The sequence below is a fragment of the Cygnus olor genome, chromosome 4 (assembly GCF_009769625.2).
Source record: "Cygnus olor isolate bCygOlo1 chromosome 4, bCygOlo1.pri.v2, whole genome shotgun sequence".
Classification (NCBI taxonomy): domain Eukaryota; kingdom Metazoa; phylum Chordata; class Aves; order Anseriformes; family Anatidae; genus Cygnus; species Cygnus olor.
In genome coordinates this window covers 15,259,696-15,273,076 of record NC_049172.1, presented here as the reverse complement: position 1 = coordinate 15,273,076, position 13,381 = coordinate 15,259,696, and the positions used below count along the sequence as shown (strand labels likewise).

Here is a 13,381-nt window from a genome sequence, read left to right as displayed (position 1 = left end):
AGCCTTGGGGAAGGCAGGCAGCAGGCATAGTGGCTGGGAAATGCAGCAAAAGCCAGGGTGCTTTCCCCTGCGAGACACCCCACTGAAGCAAATATGCCAGCTGAAATGTTGTGCAGCACAGTGACAATTTTTTTTTAGGTGTGCAGAGTAACAACAAACTTAAAACGCTTGGAAGGATTCGTTCATGACCTCTAGAGAGCAGAGCAGTGTTTGGTTGCCATATATTTGTGGAAGAAAAAGGGATAATATGCTATTTTTGTATAAACACATATTCTGGTTCTCCTTTGACTATCCCACATGATTCAAGCTGTCGCTTGATTCACTGCTGAATTACCACCTATCTGATTCTTTTTTAACAATATCCTGTGTGAATCTGCTATAAACAGCTTCAGGATAATAGCTCTTGAACTCCTCCAGACCATGGGATGCTTCACAATTCATCTGTTGGTGCAGAGCAGGGCAAACACGGCAGCTCTGCATGGGTCCTGCTGGCTGGGTCACGGGTGCTGACAGCCCCAAATTGGCCCTGTTTCTTGTAGGACGGTCACTAACATGCTCATGAGAAGCCAGAAATGAGAACAGCAAACAATAATAAGCACAGTGGCACGTCATAAAATCAGCATCGAGTCTTAATTTGAGCTGTGTCTGGAGAGAAATGGCTGAGGCACCAGATGTTGCCACTCAGGAGATCACCCAGACCCTTTCCCAGCTAACCCCTAGCCAGAGAGAACCCATTTAACAGCAATTTTGTCCATTTATTTCCTTAGAAATGTGCTTTTGAAGAAAGGGAATTGATTGGAAATAGCATTTGAAACACCGGGTGAAGCACTGGGATGAGTTATTCGGTGGCACATTGGGGCAACCCCCTTTGTTTTCTTTCCCTTGGGGCCACTTGGGTAGTGCCTACCAACTGCTGCCCTATTGCATCGTCACCGGGCGCTATGACTTCACAACTGGCCACGTTCATATCTGTGGGGCAGCTGGAGGGGGGACCCCAGAAAGCATGGAGGCGACATCGGGCACGTCAGGGTACCAGCGTGGCCGGCAGCCCCAGCGCAGCTGCAGCAGGATGAGATTGTCTTTCAGCTTCCCCAGGGAACAGAGCAAAAGCCAGCAGCAGCTGAACACCAGCATGAAGCGAAGTAAAAGTGTGGGTGATGGAAGGAAGCGCTGATAAACGTGGTGGTTTATCAACAGAGAAGCAGCGGTGGTGGGGCACAGTGGTGATGCAGGGAACTCACGATACTCTCTCTGCCCCACAGCTCCCAGATCTCCACTGCAGTAGTCCAGGAGGAAAAGGACAGCCCAGTAACTCGGCTCCCTGCAGGCTCCTGCACAGGCAGCTTCCCTGCTCGTTGGCCACCACCGGCAGAATGTGATATCCCTGCATCCCCTCCCCAAACAGCCTGCTGCTGCCTGTGTGGTGCAAGCCTGCCAATAAAGTCCTGAAAGTATTCCTGTCTCTTGTCTGGCTGCTAGCGCTGTGCTGCTGGAAAGGGGCTGTGTGGTGGCTGGGAGAGGGGCAAAGGGGGCACGATGGAGTTGGGGGGTGAGAGCCACTGGGGAGAGGGTCCTGGGGTGCGCTGAGCCCCTGAAACTTGACGGGAAGCAAGGCACAGAGGAAGGTGGTGCTGAGCCAGGAGGAAGCAGTCCAGAGGTCTGCGCCCATCCCTGTGCATGGGCATGTGGTGCTGGCTTGTCCCAAAGGTGCTTCTCTGTCGTACTGGGACAAAGGAAGGCACGACTGTGGTCTGAGCAGCGATGAGGGGAGCAGAAGGGGTTGGGGCGGCTGTTTCTGTCCTTTCTGGCCCCAAACAACATTGCTGCAGAGCAGCTGGGCTGCATTCCCAAGTCTGGCACAGACCCTGATGGTCTCAGCAGCGTTTAAGTTGTTACATTTTTATTTTAAAGGAACCTCTTTAAAAATAAATGCTTATCCCTGAGGACTTGGCAAAGGCCAGGAGAGGGAGGACAAATAATAATGAAACAAACAGAAAACTGAAGATTGAGGCCAGAGCCTCAACCTGCCGTGAGCGGCTCATCCCTTGGGTACCGTGGGATGCTGAGGGAGATGCTGCCAGCGCCCCTTTGTGAGCAGACAGTGGGGCCAGCCCCCCGCCCGTCACCCCTGGCAATGGGGGGGTTATCACCACCGCTCACAACGGGCCCCCTTCCCCAGCACCCCCTCCTCACCACCAGTGGGTCGGTGCCGGGGGGCCGAGTAGGTGCGGGGATGGCGCGGCACCGCCAAGGCCATGGCAGACGGCACGGGGGGAGTGGCGGTGGCCGGGACAGGGTACCCCCCAGCCGCAGGAACAGGAAATATCGGAGGTTTTCCAACAAGCCGCTGAGCAAGAAGAAAGGTGAGGCTGAAACGACCGTTAAAAGACCGGTAGCGGCCTGCGCAATTGTAATCAGCCACGCGCTTAATGTTCCCCGCTGTGTTGCTTTGGCAGGGTACGTGCGTGTCTGTGCCACCTACTACTACTGGAAAAAGAGATGAACGTGCCCGCATCTGCCTCTCCATCGCCGTGCTCTGCCGGGGCAAGCAAAACCAAGCCCCAGAGCAGCCCAGGAACAGGACCAGCCGCAACACCAAGAGCAGCATCACCCGCAGGCCCGCGCCCGGCCTCGGCAACAGCACGAGCATGGAAAAGCTCCCAATAAACCCCCCCAGGATGCAGCCAGGGTGTGATGGGATGTGGGATGGGGGATAGGGGATGCGATTGAGGGGACATGCTGCAAACCACAGCCAGACGCAAGGTTTCCTAGCCAAACTGGGCTCAGAGCACTCTATGCCATGTCTCCATTGCGGATGGGGGGCCAGAAGGGCAAAAAATAAATAAATCTAATTTTTGGATTAAATTGCCTTTCCCCCAGCACCCATGCCCCAGGGGAGACCCTGTCCCAGCAATTCTCCTCCAGCCTCTGCTTGTCTGTTTGCCTGGGGAGACAAAACAAACAAAAAATCAAAGAAATGAATCAGGGGGATTCAGGGGGATGGGGTGGCAAAGCCAGTCATAAAACCAGCCCATGGTTTTGAGGGCTTGGAGGTGACGCTCTGTGATGCTTTTTTTTTTTTTTTTTCCTCTTTCTGCTTTTCAGAACTTCAGGGTATTTTTCTGTCTTTTTTTTTTTTTTTTTTCCTGTGTGTGTGTCTTCTTTATTTTTATTTTTTAGTGCACAGGGCTTTCTGGGCTTGTTTTTACTGTTTCATTGGCTTCTCCCCCTTACCAGTTGTCATGGGTGGGCTTTTATTTTGATCATTTATTGTCTTTTTTATTTTTTTAACCTCTACTTCATTCCTCTCGTCTTTTTTTTTATACCTCTTCTCTTCTCTTCTCTTCTCTTCTCTTCTCTTCTCTTCTCTTCTCTTCTCTTCTCTTCTCTTCTCTTCTCTTCTCTTCTCTTCTCTTCCCCTTTTCTCTTTTTACCTTTTTTTCTTTTTTTTCTTCTTCTTTTTTTTTTTTTAGTTTCTTTTTTGATACCACAGCTGTGGGCACTTCGCAGCTGAGTGGGGACCTGATGAGCAAAGACCCACAGCTGGACTGGGTGGTGCTGGTGGATGGTAGGGGGGACCCTCGGGGCACCCTGCATGTAGGCTTTAAATACAGAAAAAGGCAGATTAATTAGCTACATAAACAACAGCACGTTTATTAATTTTACAGGCAGTGCTCGATGAGCAATGGCACCGGCCCTGAACCCAGCTGCACTTTGTCAGAGCCGTGTGCGGTGCTCCAAGGCCGAGCTGGGCTCTTGCCTCTTGGGGCTCCTGGCTGGGCTCGGGGTGCTGCTGCTTGGGCTCAGCAGGGCTCTGGGCTCATTTGGCTGGGTTTGGGGCTCGGGCACAGGACTGAGCTGGGTGTTCCTGAGCCTTGGAAATGGAGCCTGAGCCCTGTGTTTTGGGGGCTTGGGAAGAGGCCCAGTGTGCTGCTATTGAGGCTTGAAAACAGGGAGCCCGTGCTGTGTGCTGGGGTTCCAAAGCAAGACGGAGATGCAAATGAGCCAAAGCAGCAGTGAGTGGGAAGTGAACCAAAGATCTCCAGCAGGGCTGGAGATGTCAGCTATCTAGAGGTGGAGATGTCTGTGAGCTGGAAGCACAATATGTTAAGGATGTTCTGGGCTAATAAATCAATAAATACAAACTGAATCAGTCAGTGCCTATACAATGTACAACTATGGCACTGAATATTAATATTCAAGTTATGACAGTGATTGACTTATGACCTTGTCTAAAGTCCAAACTGTTTGAACAAGTACAGGCTGGAAGTATCCAGGGCTCCCTGGATACCTGTGCTCCCTGCAGTGTCCCACCTGCTCAGTAAAGCAACAGCATAAAGCAATGGTGAGCTGCATACACAAACAGCCCCAGCTGCAGGAGAAACCCACCCCAGGTGGGTGCAGGTCCCTCATCCAGCTCCAGCAGCCCCAAAGGATGTGCCCTGACACCCATGGCCAAACACTGATACTAACCTTAAACCAGGAGCTACCAGCCACCACCGTGTGAGCTGTGCCTCGTGATCCACCTGCAGGAGTTGAAAGGATCTGTGCTGAAACCTGTGTGTGAAGAGAGTGGTGAGAAAAGCCCAGCCCTGCGCTGCAGAGGCTGTGTTGGGGACACCTCTGGGGCGGTGGGGACACCTCTGGGGCCGTGGGGGACCCAGAGCCCAGTGCACCCCAAGGGGTGGCTGCCCTGGCCCCGCACCACGGCTGTGCCCTGGAGACGTGCTGGTGCCAGCCTGCAGCTGGGCAACGCATCGTGAGCACCTGGCAGCTGAGGGGCAGCAGGGTCACACACACGGATGGGAGGGTGCAGAGAGGGACGGGGTACAGCAGCACCCTGCATCTCCTGCAGGGAGAGAAAGGTGCTGAGAGTCTGTGTGCAACTCGGGATCAAAGCCTCCAACTTTAACCTCAGCTCCAACTTCACATCTGAGCTGTAGGCAGTCAGTAACAAGCAGGGGACCTGCAAACAGCCACTTAAACACGTTAAAGAAAAAAACAGATTAAGAAAAAGGAAACAACGAGGCATTTCTTTCAACCCTTGGGAGCACCAGGGCCTCCTGCACAAAGGCCTGCTCTCCTTTGGGGGACTCAGGCAGCCAATGCAAAATCAACTTCATTATCTAGTACACTTTGAGAAGGCTTTTCTCCAAGTGTGCTTGAGCTTCCAGTTTAATTCAGGCACTTCATGTTCTTGTTCTGGGTAGGCATGGTAAAGCTGTGGTGTGTATGTGATTTATAGGCCTCACCTTAGGAAGACAGTGTTGATCTTTATTTGGGGGCAAATAGCTTTCCTGAAAAGATGCAAGATCAGTTGTATGCAAGCCAAGTTCTGAGCTCATATTTAGTAAGAGCAGAAACTGTATTTTCAGTGATGTGGTGGGTTGGGTAGTGGCAGAGAGAATTACTTTTCTCTTACTACATTAATGACTTAAATTTTGTCATATGTGGTATAACTGTGAAAACTTTTGAATTTATTACTTCCATTTCACAGGGTTGTTAAAGCCCAAGTTATTCTTGCTACTTTATAGCATAGGAAGGAATGGCGTTTGTCAGTAATTTTAAAGCTGGTTTTAACAGGAATTGTCCCCAGCATCTTCTGTTAATTAGAGAGGGCATGTTAAAGTGTCTGCTACGGACTGAAGTATTTGTATGGTTTAATGCTGACTTGAAGTGAGGTGTATAGTGCCTTTTTTTGAGGAAAGGTTTTGTTAGTAGGATTCCCTGGTTAACTTCCTCACTGGGGTCCTTTAACCCTGGCTAGAGTTACTCATTCAGCAGTACTGTTAGCATGACTTGTTTAGTTTGTTTTGTGCTGACAAGGCTTATCTGGAAAAGGCTGCGTTATGCCATGCAGGTGTATCCTGGGAAGTGCACTATATCTTCTGGGTTTTGGCCTTTGCAAGTGGTACTGCCTTTTCTAGAAGCTGCAACACAGTATTTTCCTGACCTGTGTCTCTCTGTTGCTGTCCTACTGCACTTCAGTCATGTGCAACTAAAACTTCTTGTCAGTCCCACTTTTGGATGCTGAGGTAATTCTGCCTTTAATTCTATAGGAAAAATGTGCTTAAAACGTAAATGTATGTAAACATTCATAATACTATGTGCTTTGAGTGTCTGCTTGGTTGTTTTATCACACAGGTGTGTGGACGTTCTTTATCAGCATGTACTGTGAGGTGTGATGAGATGCTGTATGAGGATTTTAATTTATTTTCACTCAAAATAGTGAACACATTTCCTTAAAGGATTCCTTTAATTAGACACTTGATAGCTCTTTCAGTGACTGGGTATAGCAGACCTATGTGGTTCACAGACTAGATAGCCTCACAAGAGGCAGGAAAGCTTGGGAGTTGAGTTTGTAGGAGCTGTGATGGCATTAAGAGGCCTTAAGTGGCCTGACAAGCCTCACCTGGTGCCTTTACTCACTAGTTCTGCCTGTTGGCTAGGAGCACCATTTAATCTTGGGCTTAAATGGCTCCCTGGAGATTGCCTGAGCTCTGTCATGGGTGTGCATGTGCCTGGTTCTTTTTCTGACCATTTTCTAGATGAAAAGCAGGCAGTTTTTTTTCTCTGAGAAAAGCCTAGAAGCTGCCCCATGTTGGATAAGAACCGGTTTCAGCTGGCGCCAGAAGAGTCCTGCTGCTGGCCAAGGTTGCAGAAATGAGCAATGCTGGTTGCGCTTCTGTGAGAGCAGATTTAAGAACAGAAAGAAATACTGCAGAACAGCAGGTGGCAGAGAGGAGTAAGAAAATGTAGAGAGAAACAACACTGCAGACACCAAGGTTGATAAAGGAGGGGAAGAGGTGTTCCAGTTGCTTGGAGGAGAAGTTCCCATGCAGCTCATGGAGAGGCCCAAGGTGGAGCAGGTGGATGTGGCCTGAAGGAGGCTGTGGCTCATGGAGAGTCACTGCAGGAGCAGGACCCAGGCCCGAGCTGCGGGCTGTGGAGAAGAGCCTATGCAAGGACAGGTGATATGGGGGGAGCAGTTTCCTCATGATGGATGGACCCTGTGGTAGGGACCTATATTAGAGCAGCTCTTAAGAGCTGCAGCCTGTGGGAAGCCCACTTCAGGAAGGACTGTGTCTCTGTTGAGTCTGTTTGGCCTGGGATGGTAATTGGTGACTGATCTTCCTGTCCTTATTTTAACCCTCGAGCCCTTTTTTATTGTATTTTCTTCCCCTGTCCTTCTGAGGAGGGTGAGTGAGTGGTGTGGAGTTTACCTGTCCAGCAGGCTGAAACCACCACAGGAGGCAGTCTGTGTGAATTACCTAAGCACTTCGGTTTGGGAGTATCTTCGCTGGCAGAGCCCTGGGAGATGCAAGTATGGTTATTCAGTCATCTAATTTAGTTTCTTTATCAGATACACTTAAATACAGATTCACTGTAATGACAACTTAAAACTAAGGTAGCATGTGTAATATATGCAGCTGGTTTTCTATTACCTTTGTATGCAGGTAAGAAGTCCTAAATTTGTCTTTATACATCACATGTTATGCAGAGCTTGTTCCTGAGACTGATGGTGAAGCTTCCCATTTGCCTAGAGCAGTGTGGGAACAGATGCTGTGCATGTCAGAAGCATGTCAGAACACAAATACTGGTTTCAGCAATGGCCTCTACACAGCTGATATTAAAGCTTCTTACCCTTGACCAGATGTGCTTCAGGTCACTTGCTTCTAACCATCTATTTAGAACGAATACTTGTGAAATAAGTGGATAATGTAGGTAGCACTAGTTAGAAACAGTTCTTAGACACAATGCGGTTATCCTCATACAATAATAAACTGAAATGTTTGAGGTCATGTACAGAGCTGATCCACTGAAACTTCTGGGTTAACGTTATCTTACGGGATGATTCTTTTTTAGGTTAAAATTAACTTTATTTGCAAAGTACTGCTTTTCAGCCAGGTTGAAGCTCAGAGCATGAGTACATCTTTGGCTTGCCAAGCAGAGTAGCTGGAAAATAGGCCAAAAAGGCTAAGAGCTACTTCAGCTTTTTTGTCAGGTAGGACTTGTCTTGTGTTTTGCTATCAGTGACACTTTGCTTTTGTTTCTGAGCCCCTGTATGAATTTTTGCTCTTGAGTTTACTTTGTACTTTGTTTCTGAGTTACTGTGCCGTGAATGCTGTGCAATAAGGGGGAAAGCTGATGATCCCTGTGGTATGGGGAGCATCTTGACTCAGTATAGGTGAGGTATATAATGTCATGCTTCCAGGGGTAAGGAGAGATTAATTTTCTAGGGCTGGCTAAATGTCATCTTCTATTTATCACAAAACTAAAGCAAATTGATACTGTCTCTTTAAGAAAGTGCTCAAGCCCAACCTATACTAGGAATGTGGATCTTGTGTGATTGAGAGTGCTTGGAAATGTAATTAAGCAGCTCTGTTTCCTTGAATGGATTTAGTGGTCTTTGTGTGTTATAGAGGACATTTAGGATATATATATGGGTTTTTGGAATCCCTTCAGGAATTAAGATTAAAAAATGAAACACTGATAATGTGTCTGATCATCACAGTGCTATTGAAGTATTTCTGTTAAGCATGTCCTTGTTACAACTCTGTTAGCAGGCAGTAGCCTTCCATGTGGCAGTTTGCTTCTGGTAAGAGCAGTCAAAGGAATGGTGTTATTTCTAATATAAAAACTTGTAATCATGACGGGCAGGATAGCTAAAAGTAGTGAGAGGTTGCTCACGATGGTAGAGAGGGGAATGGATGGTCTATAGAGAATATATTCAGGAGAGTCTTGGTGCTCCTGATGTAGTGCTGTTATGTCACCACATGACCTCATTCTGCTTTACAAGAATGGTTTCAAATGAGTTGAAACTGCAGACGGCAGACACCCAGATGAATACGTGTGGTGTCAGCTTCCAATGCCAGTGACTGCTTTACAGTAATGTGTAGCTTTTCAGACTGCTCAGATAAATATATTTTTGTTTCAGTTGCAACTGTTAAGGTTACTGCAGAAAACTCGCTTGGGAGCGTTTCTGATGGGAGTGTAATAAACTCAACGTTTTGGTTGGTAGCTTAATAGGTTTTTCCTTTTCTTTGAAGTGCTCAGGGCAACAATGAAATACTGTTAATGCTCTACTTAAAAACTACTTAGGAAGATAAATGGTATTATGGTATCTCTTTTCCTGCTGTGTTCTCTCACTTGTTCCAGTAGTAGGCTTATGCCAACATGATGACTGTCTAGCAGCTTTTCATGCTTGTCCACATGTATCTAGTTATCAGCTGTGTGTCTCGTGAAATGATTTAACTGACATGAGTTCCAGAGCAAGTGATTGCTGCACATCTTTCAAGTTTTGTTGGTCACAAAGTGTGTTCCAGGTAAGGACAAATAGCCACATTATTCCTGATGTAGCCAGAAATTGTAGCTACTCCAGAAGTGCAGAAAATGTTGGGGGAGTTGGAGGACAAAAGGTGAATTCAAGACAGTTTCCCAGTAGTTTAGAGACGCTGTGCTTGATTTGTCTTCTTCTCCATTGTGCTTGTCACCTTTTCCTTTAAGGTTTTTATGCACTTAGAAACACTTCAGTGTCTCTTTATTTAATTGAGTGAGTTGTGATAGCTACAGTTTGCTGCCCTGAACTTAGCTGTTAAATTCTAGTACCACAGGGCTTGCACTAGCCTACAATAATAGGGCAAGGCATTATCTGTAGTAGAAATGTGACTGCCCATGAGGGCTGTCAGCTCAGAACACTGCTTGCTCAGAGCTTTTTTTCCCCTATACTCAGAGGAGGAAAAAAAACAACTTATTTTCCCCATGATATAGGATTGACTGAGGCAGTTATTGCAATATAGAGCATTTAAAAAGCTAATATTTCTTGGGAACGTGTTGTTTGATATGTAGATGAAATCCAAGCCTGTTTCCCGCTCTGGGTGGATATGCATTTACAAGAGTAACTCCAGGTATATTAACCACTTAACTTTTTCCTCTAATGACCCAGCAGTAGCAGGTCCCCGAAGCCTGAGTAAGAAATGAGTTGTGTGGTATAAGAAGAAAGATTAGGCAACATCCTTACTGCATAAGCCTCTTTCTCTACTGTTTGGTAAGGCCACAAAATAATGGATTCTGCATCCCTGCAGAAACAAGCTCACAAACTCTTCTTAAGTAGTCAACGGACATGTGTCTACTGGTCGCTGGTCAGACTGCATCACTGATGTTCAGTTGCCATTGTCATTTTGACCGCCAGATGTCTGCACTGAACTTAATAATGTAATGTAGCCTCAGGGAATAACATCTCTGGAAATAGGAGGAGAGTTAAGTGGCAGGGAAGGGAAGGAAAATGCAAACAGGTTGGGAAGGGCTTTCTCCCAGGCCTTGGGTGCCCTTAAGGCAGGGATGATTTTCAGGCCTTTCTTGTCATTTTCTTGTTACACAGTCCAGGGCTAGGTTCATATGACCTCCAGGTGCTAAAGTGAGTAGGTCTCACTGTGCAAAGTGGGAGGAGAAAAGATCCTTAGGTTCACAATAAAAATGTGACATTGGCCTTATGATGTTATGGCTATTTAATCCATAGGTGACAACATGTCTCCATAGTTCTCAGTGGTCCAGGGCAGAAGGGAGGGGTGTGTTGAAGATGCTTGCATTTGGTGTTTCATTGTGATAAGGAAGCAGTTGGACTGAAGCAAAGGCTTGCTGTGATAGATTTCTTCTTACCTCAAACTGGTGCTTTCTATTTACTTTTAGTGAAAAGGAAGCAGGCCTGCTCAGGCACTTCTTGCACAGCCAATAGAAGACAGCCCTAAGATGTTTCAGCACTGGTGTGAGCCCTGCTGCTCCATCTACTTCACCAGCTCTTGTTATAGACCCCAGTCCTGTGTTTACCATGCACTTGCTGAAATATGGAGCTGCACAGAATTGTAAGGATCAAGGTGAAACTAATTTTGACTTCAAAGGGAATATGAAATGGGATGGGTAGTAGGCAGATGACAATCTTGTAGCACGAGATTGGCTGCTGTTGCCTAAGCTGATTAATATCTCTATTATTTTAGAACTGAAGTATAACAGTAATTTGTATTTAGGCTGTGGAATAGTTATTTGTTACTGTGTAATGATTAGTGGTACTTCATGCTGTAGTGGGAGACTAGTCTAGTGTGACAGCAGAAGTATTGATAGATAAGGCATGTAATGTAGTGTGCGGTTGAGGACTGGTAACAAAAGGATCACAGGATGACACTGGAGACCCTGGGTCTATCAACAAGTCATGGATGGTCAAAGTAATGAAAACCTGGGAGCAAACAATTTTAGGAGTTTAAGAGATCCAATAAAAGCTATGTAGTATGTACCATCTTAGTGTTTTTATATGTGAACTTTGATGTGATGAAGGCAACTGAAGAGCGAGATGCCTCTTATGTCCTCTGGTGGACAGTAAAGGGGGAAGATGATATATCATGCCTTTTTTGCCAAAGGGTTTGACAGCTTGGAATAACTTAGTTCCCAGTTAAAGTCAATGACCTTAGAATGAACAGGTGTAGTTGAAGGTAAGCACAACAGCAGAGGGGTAGAAAGAAAGACGCTTCTGGACAGCAATTAGTGTCCTCAGAATTCTCTCTGGATTAGAGGGAAAGATGGTGCCCTGCACTGCAGGCAGCATGATGTGGGCTCCGTGGCCTTAACTGAGACCCCTCAGAGTCAGCAGTGTCCCAGAGAAATCCCAATGACTCTCTCTGTGGTGACTGGCACAAAGACAACCCTGAAGAAGCAGCTATTGTCTGTAAGCTTTCTTTCTAGTCAAAAGTATTCTGTGAAAGTTGCTGGTGCAAAGCTGTTCATCTGCCTGTTTTATGTTGTAAACATAAGCCTTTGAATGGGAGCTGTTCACAGCTTACTCAATTTTCTGTTCGGATAATCTGTAGGAGCTTGATGTTTAGTGTAGAATTGGAATGTTTAAAATGTCATGTAGCCCTATCCTTTTCAGTGAGTAGAAAAGATCTTTGTCACAAGTGCAGCTTGACAGTTGTTTTTCTGCCTAATTTATTTTAGGAACAGAAGTAAGAATGTACTGTAGGCAGCACAAAGGATTGATACAGTTCAATCTGCAAGATTCAAGAGTTTGCAGGCTATAGGTCATCCATCAAATATTTTTATCATTTTATCCTTATCCTCTTGCGTTTCAGGTGTCTGAAGTGTGTTCCTGAGAACCTGATTGTGATGGAGACCTTGGAGTTGTACCTGGAAACACCTATGTTTCTCAGCGTAGAGAGTAGCAGGTGAACGTCAAACCTTTTCTTAGTTAATAAAACTCTTCTCACTTGTAGAAATCAAAGGTCTAAAGAAATGTTTAGGAGTGGCAAGCATTCTGGATTTGTAATTTATTTTTAGCTTTGATTCAACAGAGCTGTTCTCATAATTGTCTCAGAATCTCATGAATAAAATGGCATTAGTACTGCAATGTGGCTGTCCACTGAAAATGACTGATAGGATTCTGACAGCAGGTGTGGTAGCTTCATTTCAAAGCGAAAAGTGAAACTGCCTTTTCTTGGAAAGCCACCTAATGAGAGCTATATTTGTACGCAGTGAAAATACTGTGGTGATGGAAAAGCACACTACTTTGTGGTGTTTGCTGAAGAAAACTAGAGTGAACCATTGCTTTTTTAATGACTAGCCTTAAAACTGCTCAGAGCAGAGGTGTTAATTGAGTCTCTAAACTCAAGCAAGTCTAAGATCAAGCAGCACCCTATGGGATTTAGTATTGACTGAGTAATTTTTTTGAGCTGAATTAATAAAAATGTGAAGTCCAACTTGATTTTCAATTGATGCATATGCCCAGGTGGCTATAGTCTTTATGGAACCTTTGGTGTCATTTTTCAGACATCTGTATCCTTAATGCTTCCTTCCTGATGATGAACACTGTGATGAATCTTGATGATGCCTAGTATGTTCCAAGAAGCATAGATTCCTTTGAAGGCTTTGTGTACCTCTGATATAACTTGAGGGCTTCAGGTGGAATAGAAGGTGGGATCAAGGCAGTGTATGCTGCCCTGTAGTTTTACATCAATAAACTTCCGTCTGTGTGGTACTCAGGCAGGAGATACTGAAGGCAGCTCTGTTGAACTTCGGTGCTATGTCTTAGTAAGTGACATTGGAGAAATCAATGTCTTATACATAGCTTTCTTTTCGACCTTGAAGGAAGTAAATCATACATATATCAAATCGCATCTATACTAGGTCACTGCTGGGAGTCAAGCTGAAAAATATACCTTAAGCAGGTATCGGTATCAGTTACCTATTCAATTACATTAGCAGATTATTGAGATTTATTCTTTTTCATGTCTTCAACTACCAGCTACTCCCAAGTTTTTCCATGGAACTGGATATCTGAAACATTTTTCTTCTTACAGATAGAAGTCCAGTGTTCTTAGAAAACATTTTAGTTTTG

General features: G+C 45.7%; 2 long non-coding RNA genes across 3 annotated transcripts; both read left to right on the top strand.

Annotated features, from left to right (window-relative positions):
* The first annotated feature begins 961 nt into the window (after window positions 1-961).
* LOC121069746 lies at window positions 962-2,851 on the top strand. The gene is made up of 3 exons (XR_005819592.1): window positions 962-1,150; window positions 1,263-2,363; window positions 2,457-2,851. It is a non-coding gene; the product is annotated as an uncharacterized LOC121069746 (long non-coding RNA).
* A 536-nt stretch (window positions 2,852-3,387) lies between these two features.
* LOC121069878 lies at window positions 3,388-13,376 on the top strand. Of its 2 annotated transcripts, none has more exons than XR_005819707.1 (3): window positions 3,388-4,575; window positions 10,690-10,874; window positions 13,344-13,376. It is a non-coding gene; the product is annotated as an uncharacterized LOC121069878 (long non-coding RNA). The 2 variants fall into 2 exon arrangements; XR_005819708.1 differs by lacking the exon at window positions 3,388-4,575 and adding an exon at window positions 7,598-8,005.
* Window positions 13,377-13,381: the final 5 nt, after the last annotated feature.